The sequence below is a fragment of the Vigna unguiculata genome, chromosome 1 (genome assembly GCF_004118075.2).
Source record: "Vigna unguiculata cultivar IT97K-499-35 chromosome 1, ASM411807v1, whole genome shotgun sequence".
NCBI lineage: Eukaryota > Viridiplantae > Streptophyta > Magnoliopsida > Fabales > Fabaceae > Vigna > Vigna unguiculata.
In genome coordinates this window covers 24812702-24834584 of record NC_040279.1, presented here as the reverse complement: position 1 = coordinate 24834584, position 21883 = coordinate 24812702, and the positions used below count along the sequence as shown (strand labels likewise).

At 31.7% G+C, this 21883-nt stretch overlaps 1 long non-coding RNA gene across 1 annotated transcript; it reads left to right on the top strand.

Moving 5' to 3' along the window:
* The first annotated feature begins 1396 nt into the window (after window positions 1-1396).
* LOC114193650 lies at window positions 1397-14036 on the top strand. The gene is made up of 3 exons (XR_003606289.1): window positions 1397-1658; window positions 2209-2336; window positions 13731-14036. It is a non-coding gene; the product is annotated as an uncharacterized LOC114193650 (long non-coding RNA).
* Window positions 14037-21883: the final 7847 nt, after the last annotated feature.

Here is a 21883-nt window from a genome sequence, read left to right as displayed (position 1 = left end):
CTCAAGTGTTGGAGTGTTATGTTTTAACAGTGGAAACTGCTTGAGAAGGGCTGCAACAATAAGAGAAAAAGAAGGATAAACAGTAAAGGCTGCAAAATGAAAAAAATAAAATAAAAAATGTGTTATTGAAAGAATGTGAGAATGAAAGCTTAGAAGAAAAAGAAAAATAAAGAAAGAAATATGGTTGGTTGTGGTGCGCAAATAAAAGTTGAACTTTTTCTTGAGCTCACACACTCTGCCACTGCCTCACTTGTTTTAGACCAACAACCTTGAAAATCTTCTTTGAACTCACCTGCTACCCTGACCAAGTTATAAGCCATATCAAGTTCTACTAATTTCAAGTGTATTCTTAACATTTGGTGGATGTTATAGCACTAACACAAAAAAGCTTCTTGCTTTCGGTGATTTTTGCTATTTAAGTATCTTTTAGGTCAGATGTAGATTTGATAGATGTAAATTTATATTTGATGTAATTAGACAAACTTAAATTTTGGCTATATTTTTCAGATTTTAGCTCCAAAATTTACGTTACTAACAAACATAAATTTACCATTTTTTTAATATTTTGTTGGTTTTGACATGAATCTCAAAACTTGGAGAATCAAAACAATATAAATATATATATATATATATATATATATATATATATATATATATATATATATATATATATATTTCTCTTATTAAGTTCATGGTACATTTTACAAAGTTAAAGTACATACGTATAATGAATAAAAAAATAACTAAATGAAAGAAATAAATTACCTAAAATTTAATCTTTTTGTAAATGTTTGAAGAGATAAGTTGACCACTCTCTTCTAATGTCTAACATGACCTTTTTTTATAATAAGCAGATATTATTGAAGTCCTAAAATAATAATAATAATAATACAATGTAAGTATGTGTAAAGTTCTACAAACCATATAATTCATGAATAAATTATAAGTGATTATGTATGTCTCACAAATTTTGACGTATCTAACTCAAGCAACGAACATGAAGACAATAATATTTCTTATTCACAAAGATAATATGTTCTTAAGTATATCACAAGAATTCAAAAACTCTTTTTTCATACTCGTAGCGTGCTTTCTAGTTTTGATCCATGCTGTGTTAGTAAATGTCGACACTTGATTTTATTCGGATGAATAAAATATATTTTCAAAAGTTAAAAAATAAGAAAATAATAATAGATAAACATAAATGGTTGAAATAGAATCTGTAAAAAAGAAAATAAAAACCTTAGAAAAATTTAATTGGTTATGTTAATTAGGATTTAAAAAAAAAAATAGTAATCAAGGTAGAAAACTAAAGATTAATAGTCCAAAACCTAATCTCCTTTCATCACATTTTTTTTCTATTTGCTTACCACCCTTCACCTTTCAAAAAAACCCAATGCTTATTTATACCCACCCCCAGTTTTCTTCTTTTTCTCATCCCCAAAATCCTCTACAATCTCTGAACGCCACGGAGTGGCCAATTTTCTCTCTCCTCCCAAGAGACTCATCACACTCACTCACGAAACCGCTCGCACACTAACCCTAACCCTACAGAGAGCACTTCCCCGACGCTTGGGATTCGCATCTCTGCCACAGCGCCACTTGCGGTGGCCGTTGCTGTTTCCTCGCCTTGGAGCCTCATTCACCTGCACAGATTGGTACTGACTAATTTCGCAGATTCCTCTGCATTTTTTTTTAATAACGAAATGTGAATTAAATGTGCTTTGTGCTTTTGTCTTTAACGGGGTTTCTTGATTTTGGGTTTCTAATAGGGTTTCGGCCTATACATTTTTCTTGATTGAGTTTTCGGAAGAATGCCATGATTTTGAATTGTTCTTGATATCATGTTTGGTTCATTATGATTAAATATGTTAATATGTGTGATTCGGTTCGTTGCCGGGATACATATAAGCCGTACAAATCTTGTTTTTAAATAAATTCTATGCATGTTATTTTGGATCGGTGGCAGCGAGAAGGGGCTTATCCCTATTACCATTATATTCTCACCTATAACGGTTTTTTTTTTTTGTAATTAAGAAGAGTTACCGGTGCACCTCCAAACTTTCGTTACTTTAAGAATGCACTCCCAAACTTCTTCTCGTCGATACCTTGCACTTCCAAATTTTTTCCTTTCTTTTCGTTCTATTGTGCTCTATGCTTTCCAAATTTATTCTCTGAATGCTGAACATGATTCTTTTATTCTGCCAGTGGTCTCTCTTCCAACGTGTGGTTCCTCTGAGAAACCTCTCATTCTCTGGTCCCTCCTCCAGCATTTTAGAAATTGTTCTCTTTTCCAACATCGTAGTCCCCTCCATCTCTCTGTTGGACACAAAAAAGTTAGTATTGCATTTATATTTCATTTTTTATTTTGAATGTTTGATAAATATGGTTGTTGTTGGTTGATTGTTTTTCTGTTGCTGAAATAATCATTGACATTTAATATAAAGCGGATGTGTACATTCGTAATTTTTGCGTACTGGTTGTAGACTGTGGATGTCGACATCTGGTCTTGAAGTTTGAACTGCGAATGTCGACATCCAATTCCTTGTTTTTTGCCTAGTTTCATGAACTACAAATGTCGACATTTGATTTTGGAGTTTGAACTGTGGATGTCGACATTTGGTTCTTTTTTTCCCCTAGTTTCATGCACTACAGATGTCGACATTCGATGCTAGAGTTTGAACTGCAGATGTTGACATCTGATTTTTTTTTTTGCTTGGTTACATGCGCTACGGACGTCGGCATTTGATTCCCATTTTTTTGCTTGGTTTCATGCATTACGGATGTTGACATCTGGTTTTGGAGTTTGAACTGCAGATGTCAACATTCGGTTCTGGAGTTTGAACTTCGAATGTAGGGTATTGTAATTATGGAAGATTATCAATTGAGTTATTTGAGTTTTTTGGATTATCAAGTAAATTCTAGTTTGGTGTCAGATTATACCTCTAACTTTTACAATTGATGAGATTTTCCCCACACGTGAAAATTTAATTAAGTGAGTTAGAGGGGTGACTTTCGATCTTAGTTTTGTTCTTATTATTCTAAGATCTGATAAATGTAATATACAACCCAAAAGAAAGACTTATGTATTATTACGCTGTGAAAGAGTGAAAAATATAAAAAATACAATTTGATGCAGAATCTAGGTTATTTGACATAGGAAATTGTGAGTGTCCATTTAAATTGAGAGATAAACCTATCTTCAAAGGGGAGGGGTGAGTGTTGAATGTAATACATGGTTACCATAATCATGATTTGTCAAATACTTTAGTTGGTCACCCATTTGGGGTAGGTTGAAGTCAAGTGAACACTCATTGTTTGTGGACATGACTAAAAGTTAAGTCAAACCTGCAAATATACTCATCACTCTTAAAGAAAAAGATGAGTGTAATGTCACCACTATGAAGCAAGTATATAATGCAAGATACATGTATAAATGATTAGTGAGAGGTTTTTGGATCGATGTTGATGATGATGTTAGCACGTGATAAGTATATCCATTTTAGTAGATATGTCTATGAATCTAAGGTGGTTAGCAACCTTTTCTGGACGCATCCTGACGTGGTGAAGTTTTTAAGTGTATTTAATATTGCTTCTTAATGGATTGTACTTACAAAACCAACAAATACCGGTTGCCATTGCTTGAGATTGTTGGTGTGACGTCAACAAGATTAACTTTGTTGGTGTGACGTCAACAAGATTAACTTTCTTAGTTGTGTTCGCATTTCTATCAAGTGAAAGACAAAATAATTTCACTTCGGCTCTTGAAAGGTTAAGAGGTATTTTCATGATGTTTGAGGGTGGTCCATAGGTCATTGTTATTACAAAGATCTGACTTTAATGAATGTTATTGACATTGTTTTCCCTGAATGTTATCATTTTCTCTGTCGTTTCCATATTCAGAAAAATGTTCAAGTAAAATGCAAAATGTTAGTTAATTCTATTGATGCATGTGATGTTGTGCTACAAGCATGGAAAAATGTAATGGATTGTGAAGATGAATGTAAGTTTACAGATTGTGTTAATCGCCTTTAGCTTGTTTGTCAGTCATGACCTCTATTCTTAGAATATCTTAATGACTCGTGGATCATTCTTTATAAGAAATACTTTATAAAGGCCTGAACAAACATAGTTTTACATTTAGGAAATACAACATCAGACATGTATGTTTGCATATGGTAAATTCAATTTTTTTTTTCATTTATGGTGGTTGTGATGCACTGTAAAATTTTGTATCATGGTCCAGTCTGCTCACTAGGGCCTAAAGAAAGTTCTTGGAAGCAGTATGGGAAACCTATGCTCGTGTTGAGATGAAATTCACAATGTGATTATCTTGTAGCATAACGAAATAAAGGTATCTTTTGAAAGAAGTTTTAATTTGATAAGTGATTCTTACAAGGTATTGAGTTATAAAAGATTAGTGTGATATGTATCTAGATATGTCTTAGGACTCCTTGCTCCAGAGTTAGAAAGAGTTAGGAAAACAAGATTTGATACTAGTCTTTGTTTGTGATTGCGTTTTGAGACAGACATATGGTATTCCATGTGCCTGTAAATTAGCACGATATGACCTTGGTATGATTCCTCTGCAAGAAATTCATATAATGTGGACTAGGTTGACCTTCTCAAATGTGTCATCTACACAACTAGAAGATCAATTATCTATTCAAAGGGAACTTGATCTAGTGCTTAATCATTTCAAAGACATTGACATTGTAGGAAAAGTGATCATCAAACAGAAATTGCTTGACATTGTTCGCCCTTTGATGACATCGATGTTGTCGCTAGCGAGTAAAATTAAAACGAAGGGTGCACCTAAAAGTCATTGATCTTAGAAGTCAACGAATCGTGATCCCTCATATTTTAAGTATGTTGATGCCTTCATTGAGAATTCAAGACATGACACATTTGTTGCAAAGAAAAAAAAGAAATTGAAGGCCAAATGTGTAATACAACAAAAGAAAATAGCCATGCAAGAACAGTTTCATTCGATATGTCAACCTTACGTTGATGATGTTTGGATGTAGTTATTGATGGACATTGTGGGAATAAATGCATTGAGGAGTCATGACCCCTAATCAGACATGATTTGTACAAAGAACTTAGTCAGTGCGTGACGAATATGCAACATTAGTTGAAAGCCATGATCGAATAGAAGAATTAAGAAAGTCTTTGCTAGTCCATCAACACATGAAAATGGGGCTGGCGTGGCTATGACATGAACAATGACATATTGGTCTTAGTGTCTCAACCGATCATCAATAATAGAAAATTCAATCATAGGAAGTGCATCTGACGGTCGTGGAATAGGTTGTATAAACCCAAATTGTCGCAACACACGTTTCTGTATAAGAGGGTGAACCATGCTACCAAGCTTGATGAAGCTAGAAAACATAGAAGCTACAATAGGGGTTGAGCAGCTATATGTGATCCATATCGGGACCAAATCACCCAATCATATGTAATAACATCCAATTGAGCTCTAATATCATTTAGAGTAGAAGTAACTCGTCTAGTCACAAAACGTGTTGCACGAGGTTCAGTCTCGATATACGTATCGTGTAATTACTTTCTTCTCAATGCAGGGAAGTGCTCATATATCCAACTCTACAAGTAATAACATTTCATTTAACAACTTATATTAAAAAAAAGTTAAATATGAGTACTTGTAAAAGAGGTAGATATCCAGGTAACTGCTTTGTTGATGCAAAGCTAGCATCTCTTAGGTATTCATAAAGGTAGACAAGAGAAGCAACTCCAAAAGCATATCTATGACATATAGGAAGATCTCTAAACAATTGCAGGTACGCACACGAACAAAAGTGGTGCTCTTATCAGCAAATATGGTGCACACAACAAGGTGCAAAAGATATGCTTGTGCAGCAAACTCCCACAGTTGGTTTTCGCAATAGCTAGTATAGAGGTCTTTCAACCAACTTAGTCTAACCTGCGCACCACGACAATGATTCAACTCATTCGAAGACATAGCCCGATGATGTATAGAAGTCATACCCTTGATGGTGAATGAACTAGCAAAGACTTTCTTATTTCTTTCAGATGATCATAGCATCCAACTAATGTTGTATATTCATCTCGCCATTGACTAAGTTCTTTGTATAAATCATGTTTGATTAGTGGTCATGACTCCTCACCCATACCCAACAATGCAACAATGCATCTATACCTACAATGACCATCAACCACTACATCCACATCCACTATATAAGGCTGAAAAACAGGATTGAATTGTTCTAGCATGTGTATTATCTTTTCTTGAATTACACCTTTGGTCTTCAGCTTGTTTTCTTTTTTTGCAACACATGTGTCTTATCTTGATGTCTCAATGAAGGCGTTAACATGCTCAAAATATGAGGGGTCACGTTTGGTGGACTTATTTGATCGATGACTTTTAGGTGCACCTTTCGTCATAATTTTACTCGATGGCGGCAACATCGATGTCATCGAAGGGCAAACTATGTTAAGTAATTTTTGTTTGATGGTGACTTTTCCTGCAATGCCAACTTTGAAAAGATCTCTTTGAATAGATAATTGTCCTTCGGTTTGTGAAGAATACACATTTGAGAAGCTCAACCTAGTCCACATGACATGAAATTCTTGGAGAGAAATCATCCTAGGGTCATATCGTGCTAATTCATACGCACATGGAAGACCATAAGTTTGTCTGAGAATGCAGCCACAACGACTAGTATCGAATCCAATTTTCTTAACTCTTTCTAACTTTAGAGCATGAAGTTCTAAGGAAAATCTAGAAACATGTCCCATTAATCTTTTATAACTCAATGCCTTGTAAGAGTCACTCATCAGATTAAGACTTCTTTCAAAAGACGCATTTATTTCGTTATGTTGCAAGGTAATAACGTTGTAAATTCCATCTCAACACGAACAAAGGTCTCCCATACTACTTTCAAGAACTTTCTTGAGATTCTAGTGAGCAGACTCAACCCTAATACAATTTATGTAATCATATAAACCATTAATAAAAAAAATAAATCAATAAATAAGATGTAAACATACCTGTTTGATGTTATATTCCCTAAATGCATAACCTTGTTCGTCCACGCCTTCACAAAGTATTTCTTGTAAGGAATGATCCACGAGTCATTAACATATTCAAAGAATAGAGGCCATGACTAGGAAACAAGCTGAAGATGATTAACACAATCATTAAACTTAAACTCATCTTCACAGCCATAACATTCTCCCATGCTTGCAGTACAACATCCCATGCATCAACAGAATTCACTAACATTTTGCACTTTGCCTGTACATTTTTTTGAATATGGAAACGACATAAAAGATGATAACACTCATGGAACACAATGCCAACAACATTCATTCATTAAAGCTAGATCCATGTTAGTTACAATGACTTGTGGACCACCCTCAGATGTCATAAACAGACCTCTTAGCCTTTCAAGAGCCCAAGTGAAATTATTTTGCTTTTCACTGGATAAAATACAAATGCGGTTGAGAAAGTTAATTCTGTTGAGGTCACACCAATGATCTCAAGCAATGCAACCGATATTTGTTGGTTTTGTAAGTATTATCCATTAAGAACACAATATTGAAAGAATTTAACAACTTCACAACATCAGGATGGGTCCAGAAGAGATCGCTAACCTCATCAACACATCTACTAAAATGGATATAGTGATCACGTTCTAACATCACCATTAATTGTTGTGACTCGGTCATTGAACCTCTTACTAATCGTTTGTACCTATATCTTGCATTGTATAATTGCTTCAAAGTTGTCACATTACACTCATCTTTTTCTTTGAGAGTGAGAATTATATTTGCAGGTTTTACTTGGACTTCAATCTACCCGCATAGGGGTGACCAGCTAGAGTAGATGAGACATCGTGATTATGGTAACCACATTGTACGTTCAACACCCATCTCTCCCCTTGAGAGATGGGTTTGCCTCTCAATCTAAAGGGACACTCACATTTTCTTATCCTAGATAAACTTGGTTCTGTATCACATTTGTATTTTCTATATTTTCCACCTTTTTCACAACCTAATAATACATGGATCTTTCTTTCTGGTTGTCCATTATATTTATATGATATTAGAATAATAACTACAAATCCAAGATTAAAAGCAACCCCTGAAACTCACTCAATTAAATCTTCACCTGTTGGAAAGATATCATTAGTTGTAAATTGAGAAGTATAATCTTGTTTGCATATATCATGAACGAAATCAGACAAGTCTGACATGAATGAGACTAGAATTTACTTGAGAATTCACTTGAGAATCCAGAAAACTCAAATAACTAAAATGATGATCTTCCATAATGACCTATAATAAAAAAATATTTAAATATGTTTTATTTTTTAAACATGAAACTGTAATGCATCACATCCACAACTAAAAAAAAGTGAAAGGAATACACTCAGAAATCTACATATAGAAATAGTTGCATGATACATGCAATCATGCATCTAGGTATTATCCAAATGATAAAACCCAAATAAGGACAACCACACAATCAAAATGATGCAATGCAGGAGGATAAAAAATTGATCCAAAAGGAAGAAGAGAGTGAAATTTGTAATACAAAAAAAAAGAATAAAAAATTAAGAAACGGATGACGACATCCATTTCACAATTTTCTGAAAGGGATATCCAAATCCGCAATTTCGAATGAGAATCAAAACCAAACCCTATTTTTCGACTCACTTGTTGCAGTGAATCCAGTGATACAAAGCAGCAAACACTGCATTCTTCTTTTCTCTTCTCGTATAATGGTTGAAAAGCTAGGATCCATACAAAGGATCCAGTGATCAATTTAGTCATACGAGTAGTAGTATTTAAATCCTTATTATTCTTATAGGTTGAAAAATGGTTACTTTTTTTATGCTGCCCACCAAATGCCCAATGCTTCATAAGGGTGAGCACTATCCACGTACTACATCCACTATCTAAAGGACACAAAGGATTATCAACGCCTTCATGTTTAATGTTATGAGTTAAAAATCACAAAAAATAAGTAAACGGATGTCAATATCCGTTTCACATTGTTTTGAAACGGATGTCGACATCCGCAATACAAAAAAACTAGAAAAATTAATGAAACGAATGACTACATCCATTTCATATTTTTCTGAAACGGATGTCGACATCCGCAATACAAAAAAAAAACAAAAAAAAATAATGAAATAGATGTCAACATCTGTTTCACATTTTTTTGAAACGGATGTCGACATCTGCAATACAAAAAATAATAAAAAAATAACGAAACGAATGTCGACACCCGTTTCACATTTTTTTGAAATGAATGATGACATCCAAAATGGCAAAAATAGAACAAAAATTATAAAAACAAATGTTGACATTCGTTTCACAAACCAAAATATTAGGTATATCACTTGAAACAAACAAACAAATAACATTCCATAGGTCCACTCGTAACAACAATATAACAACAATGTAAAATGGAATGAATATTAACCTTGAAGAGAAGAGTTGAGAGGTAATGAAAGAGAGTTGAGAGGTAATGAAAGAGCACTGCTGTTGGTGAGAAAGATGAGAAACAACTTCAACCACGTATGGGAGCTTGGAGTAGCACGTAGCAGGGACCACTGCTAGACCTTGTAACAAAGAAAGGGACCACCACACGTACCACACTTCACAGAGCAGAAAATATTGTGGAAGAAACAGAGAGAAGAAAACAAAACCAACAAAATGGAACGACGAAATATTTTGGGGGTGCAGGCTTTCTAGAGATAAAAAGAACACAACCAGTGACGCAATAAATTCAGATTTCAATGCTTTCAACCACCCCGGCAGATAAAAATAGTATTATCGGGGTATAGGAGAAAGATTTGGGTGCAGCGAGAAGCATCTTTGTGGTAGTCAAATGCATTTGAGTTGATGGAGATTAATAGATTTTACATGTTCTTAAAAATATAGTTTCACGTTCGATAGATTCTAATTCAAGTGAAATATTGGATGTGGGACCGCGTTTTTTTTAATCATTGATTGAATGTATATATAAGGGGTTTACATTTAGTGATATAGGAAAGGCTTATGAATGATTGGTTTGTGTTTGAGATTTTGTTAAATTAAGTAATTTGATATATGCGGGAAATAAATGTTAGTGACACATATTTACTAGATTTTGGTTTTGTTAAATTTTTTATTTTATATGATTTAAAGTTTGTCTATAAAAATTTACTAGTATTCTAAATCTAACATTTCTTTTCCCTTTTTACTTTTCTTTTTTAATTTCATACTTATACATTTTAAAAGGCTCAGACATTTGTTTGCATCTTTTAAAGATAAGTTTTTGGGTGTTTGCACAATCGTTGCTAAACATTTTCCAATAAATGTTTTAGATACATGTATGATTCTCCGTGTCGTCTAGTTTCAAATTATTTTAACACTATTTTAAAGATAAGTTTTAGGATTGTTTGTATGATCGTTGGCGTTGTCTAACATCTCCAATAAATGTTTTAGATACATCTATGGTCGTTTGCATTGTTTGGTATTCAACTTTTTATTAAAACATTTTAAAGATTGGTTTTCGGATGTTTGTATGGTTGTTTGTGACATTCACATAAAAGGTTTGAGTACTTATGTGATCGTCTGTGTCGTCCCAGTGTTCGACCATTTTTTTTCTTCTTAAAAGAATTCTAAGAACTAAACATCACTTCGTCTCTAAAACATTATGCTGCTTGTTTCATCTTTGTACTGGCATCTCTCATCTTGACCATGGTGAAATTTATTTATCTAGGAATTTTAATCTTCAATTGCTTTCTCAACTTTATTTTATGAAATATCTTGACCTTAGTTACATTGATCTTCACGAAGAAACTAACTAACTTTTGGCCATGCCTCCTTCATTATCAGACCTATACTTGCAACGATGTCAACTAACCAACATAATTCCATCTTTAAAGAATATGAATCTTATTTCCCTTGTCAGTCTTGATCTCTCTTTCAACAATTTTAACTTTGAATTGCCACATTGGTTGTTTAATCTCAGTCGTCATCTCTCTCATCTTAATCTCGCATACAATAGTTTATACAGTGAATACCTTCAAATTTGTTCAACTACCAAAATTTGGAATACCTTGATCTATCATGAACATGTTTTCTGGTTCCATTCCTTTCACTTTGGGAAATCTCACATATTTGGTTTCCCTAAGTTTTAGCTCTAATTCCTTTTCTGGTAACATCCACTTTTCCAGAATCCACAATTTAGAAGAGTTGAACTTGAGCAAAATAAGACTCACATTTCATTTCAATCCTGAATGGATTCCTCTGTTTAAACTTAAAAGGCTTTATTTGGATGATACAAATCAAGGTCTTCAATTTCCACCACGGGTATATACAAAAAAAGTCACTTTCAAGTTTATACATGTCGAGCTCAAAAATTTTATTTGTTGAAGAAGAAAAGTTTATAGGCTTAATAGCTGGTATTGATACAATAATTGATTTATCAAACAACTCAATTAGTGGAGACATGTCAAACGTTTTGCTAAATGCTCACCACATAATTTTAGGCCATAATAATTTCACAGGAACACTCCCACATTTATTACCAAAGGTCGGTTATGTGGATTTATCTCATAACTATTTCAAAGGATTGATTCCACATGGTTGGAAGAACTTGAAACATTTGTACTTTATCAGCTTGTGGAATAATAATTTATTCAGTGAAGTGCTTGTTAAACTCTAATGTTGGACAGAGTTGATTGTTATAAACCTTGAAAAAAATGAATTTTTTGGAACTATACCAAACAACATGTCTAGAGACTTAGAAGTGGTGATATTATGATTTCATAAATTTGAAGGGAGTATTCCACCTTAACTATTCCTTCTCTCTTCTTTGATTCACTTGGATCTTGCCTATAATATACTTTCTGGTTCAATTCCTTAGATTGCGTATAGCTCACAGAAATGACAACAAAGAATTATTCCACACCTCTCTTAATGGGAGATGGCAACGTTGATTTCTATGCAAAAGGTTGAAAGGAACTTGACTTGGACAGGCGAACTATTGACCTTGCAGCTAATACGATATCTAGAGAGATTCCTTCATAATTATTTAGGTTAATTCAAGTTCAAATATTGATTTATCTTATAATCATTTGACTGGAACAATAAAACATGGCTACCTTGTCTTTTTTGAGTTATTTGAACCTATCATGCAAAGAGTTTTTTGGACAAATTCCAATAGGGACTCAACTTCAAAGTTTTGGTGTATCAAGCGATGATGGAAACCCAAAACTTTGTGGAGCTACTCTTACAAAGTGTAGCATGGAAAAAATGCTCTGAATACAATCGAAAATATAATCTAGGAAGATGGTGAATTTGATGAAGAATCAATCTATATTGGAATGGGAGTTGGGTTTGCAATTGGATTTTGTGGTGTTTTTGGTTCTTTGTCATGTTTAGGAAATGGAGACACAAATATTATCGATTGCTCAATAGAGTTAATGACCAACTTTATGTTATTTACATGTTCAATTCAATAACTTTCTTAGCAGATAAGCACTACGGTCAGTTCAGGTAAGTAAAACTAACATTATAATTTTAGTTATTTATTTTCATGTTATTTATGCTAATTTAGGTTTTATTAGTAGATCATAATTAATTTAATATTTTTGCGAATAAACATCGGGAGAAAATATCATCAAATCAGTATTAAAAATTGTGACGAAACTATGAAATGTGTCTGCATCAATAAAGTTGAAAGAATAACTTTCAATATGATTTTGTGGCATATATATAAGAATTAGTTAGTGTAATCTACGAAATTAAATCAAGAGTACTATGATGTTGTCTTCGGGGCTGAAAAGATAGACTACAAATCTGTGATATTTTTCTTGCAACCTAGTAAGTATATTTTGTATACATTTCCCAAAAATATCAAATTTTTGCGACGCGACACATGTGTTGTAGTTTTACGTGGATGAAGATTGATACTTGAATTTCAAAGGAAGAACTTAGGAAATTGTTTTCGATTTATCTAATGGTTACAATTATCCATGCATGTGTTTATTGTTTGTCTGAAAATTGAAGTTAAATATTGTATCTCGTGTTGAAGTAGGCTCAAAGTGACAGTGCTCTTTGATATAGAATATCAAGTGGAGGATTATTCACAAAACTTTAGTGTTGCACCAATGTGCACGATTTTAGTTTAAAAATCACTGCTTAAGTCGTCATAGGGGAGTATGGTTTTTGTTCAACAACAATTACGTTGAAGTCGTCACACTCAATTTCATGACTTTCCAACTTTAGACTAAGTCATCTCAACCGTCCATGACTTCAGCTCTACTATAGTTCTACTATATTTTTCTTGAAGTGGTATGTTATTTGCATGACTTTGATTAAACATAATTAATTTACATTGAAGTCGTTATCGAGCGTCACGATGTCAACATTTTCATTGAAATCTCCTCTCCTGGTACGTATTGAGCTCTTGGTAAGAAACCGTTCATCCTAACTACGACTTAGCCTCTTTGTAAATTTTTTTAAAAGGACTAGATACATAATTTTGAAAATTAATTGAGCTTGATTTGTAAAAATAACTTCACGTGGATGAAGATTAACACTCGAATTTCAAAGGCAGAGCATATGAAATTGTTTTCAGTTTATGTAATGGTTACAATTATCCATCCATGTGTTTATTTTAAACATATTTTAGATGATCTTTGTCTAAAAATTGAAATTAAATATTGTCTCTCGTATTGAAGTAGGTTCGAAGTGTCGGTTATCTTTGATATAAGAGGTCAAGTGAAAGATCATTTCCAGCTTAGCACTGATTTCTGAATGATGCCATGAAGTGCCTTAATCCAACTATTGTGTCCACAAGCGTTTTGCCATTCAATTTCTGCATTTTCGCTGATTACTATCTTTTAGCTATGTTGTTATCTGCTTTTGTCTAGATAACAGATTAGGGTTCTTCGCGAACATCGTTGTGTAGCCTAATTGAATAGTTGATTAGACAAATTTATTTGGAATGTATTCATGATTATGCTATAATTCAATTATTTATAATTTAAAATTATTAAGTTTTACGTAATGCTTTAAAATTATTTTCTTCAAAATGTTCTAATTGGTTGATAGTTTTTGGCTAATAATGTATTGAAATTATAAACTCTTTGACACGGGACAAGTATTGGATATTTCTTTAATTTAAGTAAAATGTGAAAATATAAATAAAAATATGAGAAAAGGTGTATATTTAATTTAAATAAAGAAGAAAAAGGTAAATTTAAAAATTAAAATAATTAATTAAAAGATTGATATTTTAAAATTGTCAGAACTAAGATAACAGCAACATGCAAAATGAAAAAAAAAAAAAATACTACCAAAATATTGATGTCTTAGAAATTAGAAATGACAAAACGAGCTAGTTTGACCTGTTTTGGTTTATTTTGTATTTTGATCTGCAAAGTGCAAGCTGGGTTCACCCGTCCTACATTTCAGAAACAAGTCTACTTTCATGGCCTGCTCCGTCTTGCTTGAAAATAGATTTAACATATTGATTTCATTAAATAGATAACAAAGTAGTATATTTCAACATATTAAAATATCGAAATAGTCGATTAAAATACTGGAAAATTCGGTAAAAATACGAATTTAAAGATTAACTTAGGAACAATATTTAAAACTCATCAAGATTGATTCCAATTAACAATACAAATAGAGATATAGTCTCAGACTATGTCAAATCACTCAACAACCATTAAAAGATGCAAACACAAGCTACATAGATTTTTATACTGGTTCACTCAAAACTGAGCTACATCTAGTTTGTCAAGACAACTCAAGCCTAACTTGTTGTTAATTAAGTAGCGAAATGATTAGCGTAATGGACAAAAAACCAAGAGGAGGGTGAATTGGGTTCTTAATAAAAATTGTGCTTTTAAATCTTTTCCCTTTTAATATCAAAGTTTAATTAAAATTCTTTCCTTTATTTTAATAAACGCCATAAAATATAGAGAGTAAGGAAGAGAAAATTTCACAAAGTATTTATACTGGTTCGAATCAAAAGACCCTATGTACAATTGTTAATCTCTAAAAAACGAGATTAACTCAATCACTAAAATAAACCAAACTTACAATCAATGATAAGAAAGATTAGGGTTTAGAAAACACCTCCATTGAAATCCAAAAGGGATGAACACCTCTCTTGAATCACACAAGAGATGAATAAACACCTTCCTTGAATCACACAAGGAATGAACACCTCCTTTGAATCACACAAAGGATTATCGACTTCTCCTAACAACAGTAGCAACACTCAATCACTTAAGATACCACTTAATGAAAGTTATTGCTCAACCCACACTAGGTTTTTCAAAGCCTTCCCATAAAGAGTTCTCAAGTACTCAGACTTCTCTAACTTCTGTATTTGATAATGAAAGTCTACCACTTTATTTATAAAAGCCTATTTAAATATTAGGTTAAGAATATGAAAATTTAAGTCACAACTACCATAGATAATCGATTATCATAAGTGATAATCGATTATCACAAAAACTTTTATAAAATTTTTTTCTCGTTGTGATAATCTATTATCAGCTAGGATAAACTATTATCAGCAAGTGATAATCGATTATCACAGAGGCTTTTCTCAAAAATCAGTTTTAACTGAGATAATTGATTATCACTAAGAATAATCGATTATTCCGGTGAGTTTTGCAAATAAATAAAATTCACTTGGTGCTCTACTGCTAGGGTTTTTCCTTTTTGACTCTTGACATACTAATTTAACTATTTTAAATAACATACACAAAATTACAACACTACAAGAAATATCGTATTTAGTGACAGATGTGTACCGACAGATATATATATATATATATATATATATATATATATATATATATATATATATATATATATATATATCCGTCGATAATTGACGTTTTTCTGGTAGTGCAAGACCTAAACAAATAAACCCCTAAGTCTTCAATATATCTCTTGAATCGAAACATTCTTTTAAGTCTTCAACATTTTTCCATGCATCATCATTAAGTCTTCCATACTTCTTCACAAGTCATCATTATCATCAAACTCCTTATTGAAGGAAGATGTCCATCATCTTCTTTTTGTCAATATAACTTTCACTATTTCAAAAGGTTTACACAATTCACAAGATTACACTCTCAAAATATGCAAAATAAACATCAAAACTCTTGAATCCCACAAGAGTTTCAACAAACACAACAGGATCCCACTTGCAGATCTGGAAAACCACCAAGCAACACCCAAAAACCTAAGAAAGATCAAACCTGAATGAAGGCTTTCCCTAGCCAACCAAACCTTTGTCTCCAAGTTCCTAAATCATGCACAAATGTTCCAAGAAGATCAAAGATCCTTCAATCACAAACTGCACACTATGTAATTAGAGAGAGAGAGAGAGAGAGAGTTTTCCAAATTTTGTTCCACTAGTTTTCGCGCTCATAAATCTCAAGTGTTACTCCACTCTCTGAAAAACTAGTTATTCTAGCTTGGTCATAAGCGAGTTCAACATGTTGATTTGTCTGTGCCTGTTGATTTCATTCGACTTAACTAAAATCAATCGATTAAATAGCAATTCAACTAATTGAATATATTCATACCAAAACTACATGCAACAAACCTTTTAACCTATTAAAAACATTTTTAACATATTGAAAAGGACAAACACAAGACAAAAGACATCTATATTATGTCAAATAGTCTACGAATATAATTTGAACTTCAAGCTTTGTAATCTTCAAGTCAATTCCAGATTTAACAAACTCCTAGCTTGATCACCAATGAATCTTATCAATTTTTCATCAATCACACATAATATTATGTATTTACTTCATCAAATCCATTCACCAAGATCACTTCTGCTAACAACCTTAAGCAACATAATTCTAGAGAAAGGTTCTTGTTTGAATTTCCTCTTCTATGTTATTTTTGTGTCATATGAAAAAAAAACTACAATTTTTCAATGTCTGTTTGTCCTATGTTTTATTTTTAATTTTGTTTGTTTCATTTATAAGGATTAAAACCCATAAGGTTGTTTCCAATTTGGTTGAATTGTTTTTATTTGGCGTATTTTTTTCCTTTTTGTTCTCTGTTTAAATTGTCTATTTCTACATTTGATTCGTGGAAATTATTTGTTTTTGTGTTTGAGATTTGCAAGTGCATTTACTTTGATTTACATGAGTATGAGGGGTTGAAGGATAAATTGTTTAGTTTGTTTTTGTGTTGAACTGCAAAAAAAAATACAACAAAAAAAATATTGTGTATCAAAGTCAAAAGGAAACAAATATAGATTTGAAAAAAAAAGGATAGCAAAAACAGGGAGTTCAATACAACTTTTTGCAATTTTATTTGTGGTTTATTAATATCTATTTGCAATCAGACTTTCTCTTAGAGTCTTTGTGTTGTCTCCTTTAAATCTCTTTGGTAGTCCTATTATTTTCTAATTTTAATTTTCTTATTTTGTGTCTTTAAAATTCCTTAAATTTTTGTTTAGAGTTTTGAATTTTCTGTCCTTTTAAGTCAATATTTAGATCTCGCAACATTTTTCACATTGTTTGTTCACTCTTTGCTTAAGTTACTAGAGTTATTTGCCAAGTCCTAAAGGGAATTTGAGTGGTAAAAGACAAGAGAGTACATTCAAGAAAAAGCCTATAAGTGTGATATACGAGTGGAAAATTGAGTGAAACACTTAACATAGTGGTGAGGTCCAAAAAAAAGAAATTATTATTACTAACATTTTCTTACAGGAACTACCAATATTGAGTAATGCAATATGTTTCCACAAAGGCATCCTTTTGGAACTGGTTTAACATATTGTTTAAATTATCCTACTCCTAACCTTGATCATTTGGTTAGAGGATTTGAATGTACCAAGATAGTGATACGTAGAGATACACCTGGTGTTTATGAGGCCTTGGTAGAGGACGTCAATGCCTTGGAATCTAGAATTATAAAGCTAATTGGCAAGATTGCTAGTATTAAACAGAAGCACAATCCTTATAGAAAATCATTGCCAAAGACAAGTACACTAAATGTGAAGGCTATGGGCATGAAACTCATCAATGTCCTAATGGGGATGCAAGTCCCATGACTCATGAAGACCTCAAGAACTACATTTCATACTTGAGAGAGGAGGAAGAAGGACAATGCAAAAATTAGATATATTGAAAAGAAGGCAAGAGCGAAAGCTAAAAAGAGTCCGTGAGAATGAAACATTTATAGAAAATGAAGCAAAGGAAAAGAGAGAAAGAAAAGAGAGAAAAAGAAGAGAAAGAAAAGAGCGAGCAAGAGGAGAAAGAAGAAGGAGAGAGAAAAGAGAAAGAAGAGCGAGAAAAAGTAAAGAAAGAAAAGAGTAGAAAAAGAGAGAAGGAAGAAAAAAGAGAAAAAGAAAAAGAAATAAGAGAGCATTATGAATTGTAAATGAAAAAAGGTACTAACTTTCCTCTTATTGTTTTATTGCCTATGGACAATTTATTCATCAAAGAGCAATGACATCAACAATGGAAAGACGAAATGATACTTAGGGAAGACTTATTCATCAAGCAACAAGGAGATCAACAATGGGAAGACGAAATGATGATAAAAAAAAGACACAAGCTTAGAAATATATGCTCATGAATTAGCTTGTTTACCCATTTCTAACTAACCTATGGGTGATCAAAGTCATACAGATAATTAGGTTGTTTGTTTGAGCAACATTCCTTTTCTTTTCTTTGAGCATTTTATCTTTAATTTAAAATTGTTGATTGGTGCAGGTGGGTATTTGACCCTGGAGGCAACACTGCAAAATCTTTGATAATAAGATATTGACCTCTTTTAGGATCCAAATATCATTTTATAGAATTTCTATTATTTTATTTTATTTTCAATTTGTGTCTGTGATTTATGTTTGTGTTTGTGTATAAGACCTTCTAGAATTCGGGCCGAATTCTCTCAAAACAGGAGAGAATGATAAAGAATTTTCAAGTGAGACAAATTTGAGGACAAATTCTCTTCAAGAATGAAGAAAATGATAGAGGACTATCCCAAGATTTCATACAAGAAGAACTTGAAGATAAACTTTAACAATTTAAAGGACCTATGATAAGGGCAAGGAGCAAGAGATTGAAAGATCAAAACTATTCAAGCAATCTGAAATTCAAAGAATATGAAGATCATGGCTTAAAGCACATTTGAAGGATAATTTTTAGGAAAATTAGTTTATGTTTTTAGACTTTGGATTTCTTCTTAGAAATTAGTTATGTTCTATGTTTTTGGACTTTGGGCTTTCTTTTATAAATTAGTTTATGTTTTTATGTTTTGGGCTTGGGCCTTCTTGTAGGGTTCTTAGGTTTTCTTAAATTTATCTGCCTATATATATAGTGGTACCAAAAATAATGAAAATACTTTTAGTCATATATTGAATTTGATTTCATTAAAGAGAGGATTCTCTTTGTTCTTGGCTTAGGCTTCTGGTTCTTATCAAAGATTAACATCTTTGTGGTGAATCTTCACTTGACTTATCAATATGCTAGATTGTGGCGTCTTTCATCCGTGTCTTATTCCGCGTTCTTCTATGATTTATTCGTGTCGTGCCTCTTGAAGATTCAAATTCAGAAACGATCATACTCTTTCCTAGATAGGATCGTATCACAAATGTTCATCAATCACACATAATTTTATGCACTTGTTTCATCAAATCCATACACCAAAATAACTTATTCTAACAACCTTAAGCAACATAATTCGTGAGGATTAAATAATAAATAATAATATTCAAATAATTAATTTTATTTCAGTTCATTGTAATTCAATTTTAAAATATCAAACCACAAATTAAACTAATAATTTCGATTCAATTTTAAAAAAATAAATTAAAAAAGGTCCAGTTTTAATCAATTATTAATCATTTAGAAAAAATTTTAATAATTTTTTAATCCAATTTTGACCCGTACTCGTAAATTTATAATAGTCACTGGAGAAGGTATACTAGGTCAAAATTGACGATAAAAGTCACAATCCACAACCTGACTTTTAAAGTATTGACTTAGAAAACTCGTTATCATTAAAATGTTTCCACACTAATATTTAGTTGTTTTTTCTTCTGCAATTTAAATATAAAAAATTTTAAAGTCTTGGTCGTCATCGTATTTTTCATATTTAGATGTGATCGGCACGGTTGGCCATTAATTGAGTTGTGGAATTATTATCCCATACCATTTTCTATCGTTTATGTAAAATTTGATTGAGGTTTGTGAGTTACGAAAGAGAACTATATTTACACCTTTTCGTAAATTAAGAAAATTCTTTTTTTTTGTATTATAAGTTTTTTAAAAAAATATTACTTATCTGTTGTTTTTAAAATTTAAAGTAATGTTAATGTTTTTGTTAGTTATATTCTTACTTTTCATCTAATTTTATATTGATTGGAATTCATATATTTATTATGAAATAAAAGTAAAAGGAGAGAAAGCAAGAAACCTTGAAATTATTTTATCAAAATACTATCTTTATTGAATTCTACATCAAGAAAAGAAAGTTAATAAACATGGTAAGAGAGGTGATTTTGATTCTGACTCTGTTGGAAAGAAAGAATGAAAAAAGTGATCCATATGAAAGAAGCTGCTTGGAAAAATAAACACGTCTAATTCACTTCATTAAATTTCCAACGGTTCAACCTAACCATACATATCTGTTAAAAACGCTTTACTTAATTGTATAATAGTTATAAAACGAAATCAGTTGGCGATTTTATAATTATTTTTAACAATTCAATATTTCTTTTAATATAATACTAGTAGAAACATATGTGTCCACTCTCTTTTAATGAGAACAAATCAGAAAAGAGAATATCTTATCATAATTATTAAAATAAAAAATGTTATTAAAATTATGAAATATATGTTTATATAAATTAATTATAAAATAAATAGTTTTTGTAATTTTATCATATGCATTTCATTTTTATAGTTTTCATTATAGGTAAGTTGAATTAAAAAAAACTTATAAAGCCTAAAAGGTAAATAATAAAATGAATATGTTAATAAGGATAGAATTGAAAAATAATTGGCACGCTAAAAAAAACATTTACGAAAATGGTTATAAAAATAATCCTATTTATTGTTAATTATAGATGAATCACAATTAACTAAAAAATATTAACTTATTACTTTTTACATAATTTATCTTAAATCGAGGAATATAGACTTTGTGCTTTTCATCTGTCACAAGCATTCACTGTCTAGGAACCAACTCAATCCTAACCTCTTTCCATAAAACAAATTTGCAATAAAAGTTATAAACTCTTTTGATACCCATATCCTTTTCGGGTCCTTTATTATCTCAGATTTAATTTGTTGCCTTTTATATTAACACTTAGCAGCGGAGTTTTAGGATTCGGTTTTTATTTAGTCAATTCAGTTTATTATTATTTATTGTAAATAAGATCCTAAATATCAGGGACATAATTATAGTTTGAATAAGTTGTTTTTAGTCTTCTACGTTAGTAGGGATTGTTAAACATGGCTACTGAATTTTCTTCGTGTTAGTTGTATAGAGCTTATATAAGCCCATTTCTTTAATAAAGCAGATGTACTATTCTTTTGCAACATCTGAGAGCTTTAGTTTATCTACTGCAATATTGTGAGCATTAATTTAGTATCCAACACGGAGTGTCCAAAATTTCCACAATGGTGACAAGCAATTTTTACATATTTCTTTATCTGCTTCTTACTTTTCAAGTCATATCCAACAGCAGGCTTGTTTGAAACGTGTTTAAAAAGGAGCTTTAGAGCTTTAGAGCTCTCAACAAACATTCAAAGTCGTGCTTATAGTAGGAAACTTTTGCTTCTAAATTTTTATAGTTAACGTAATATGCATGCATCTGTTTTAGTCTTGA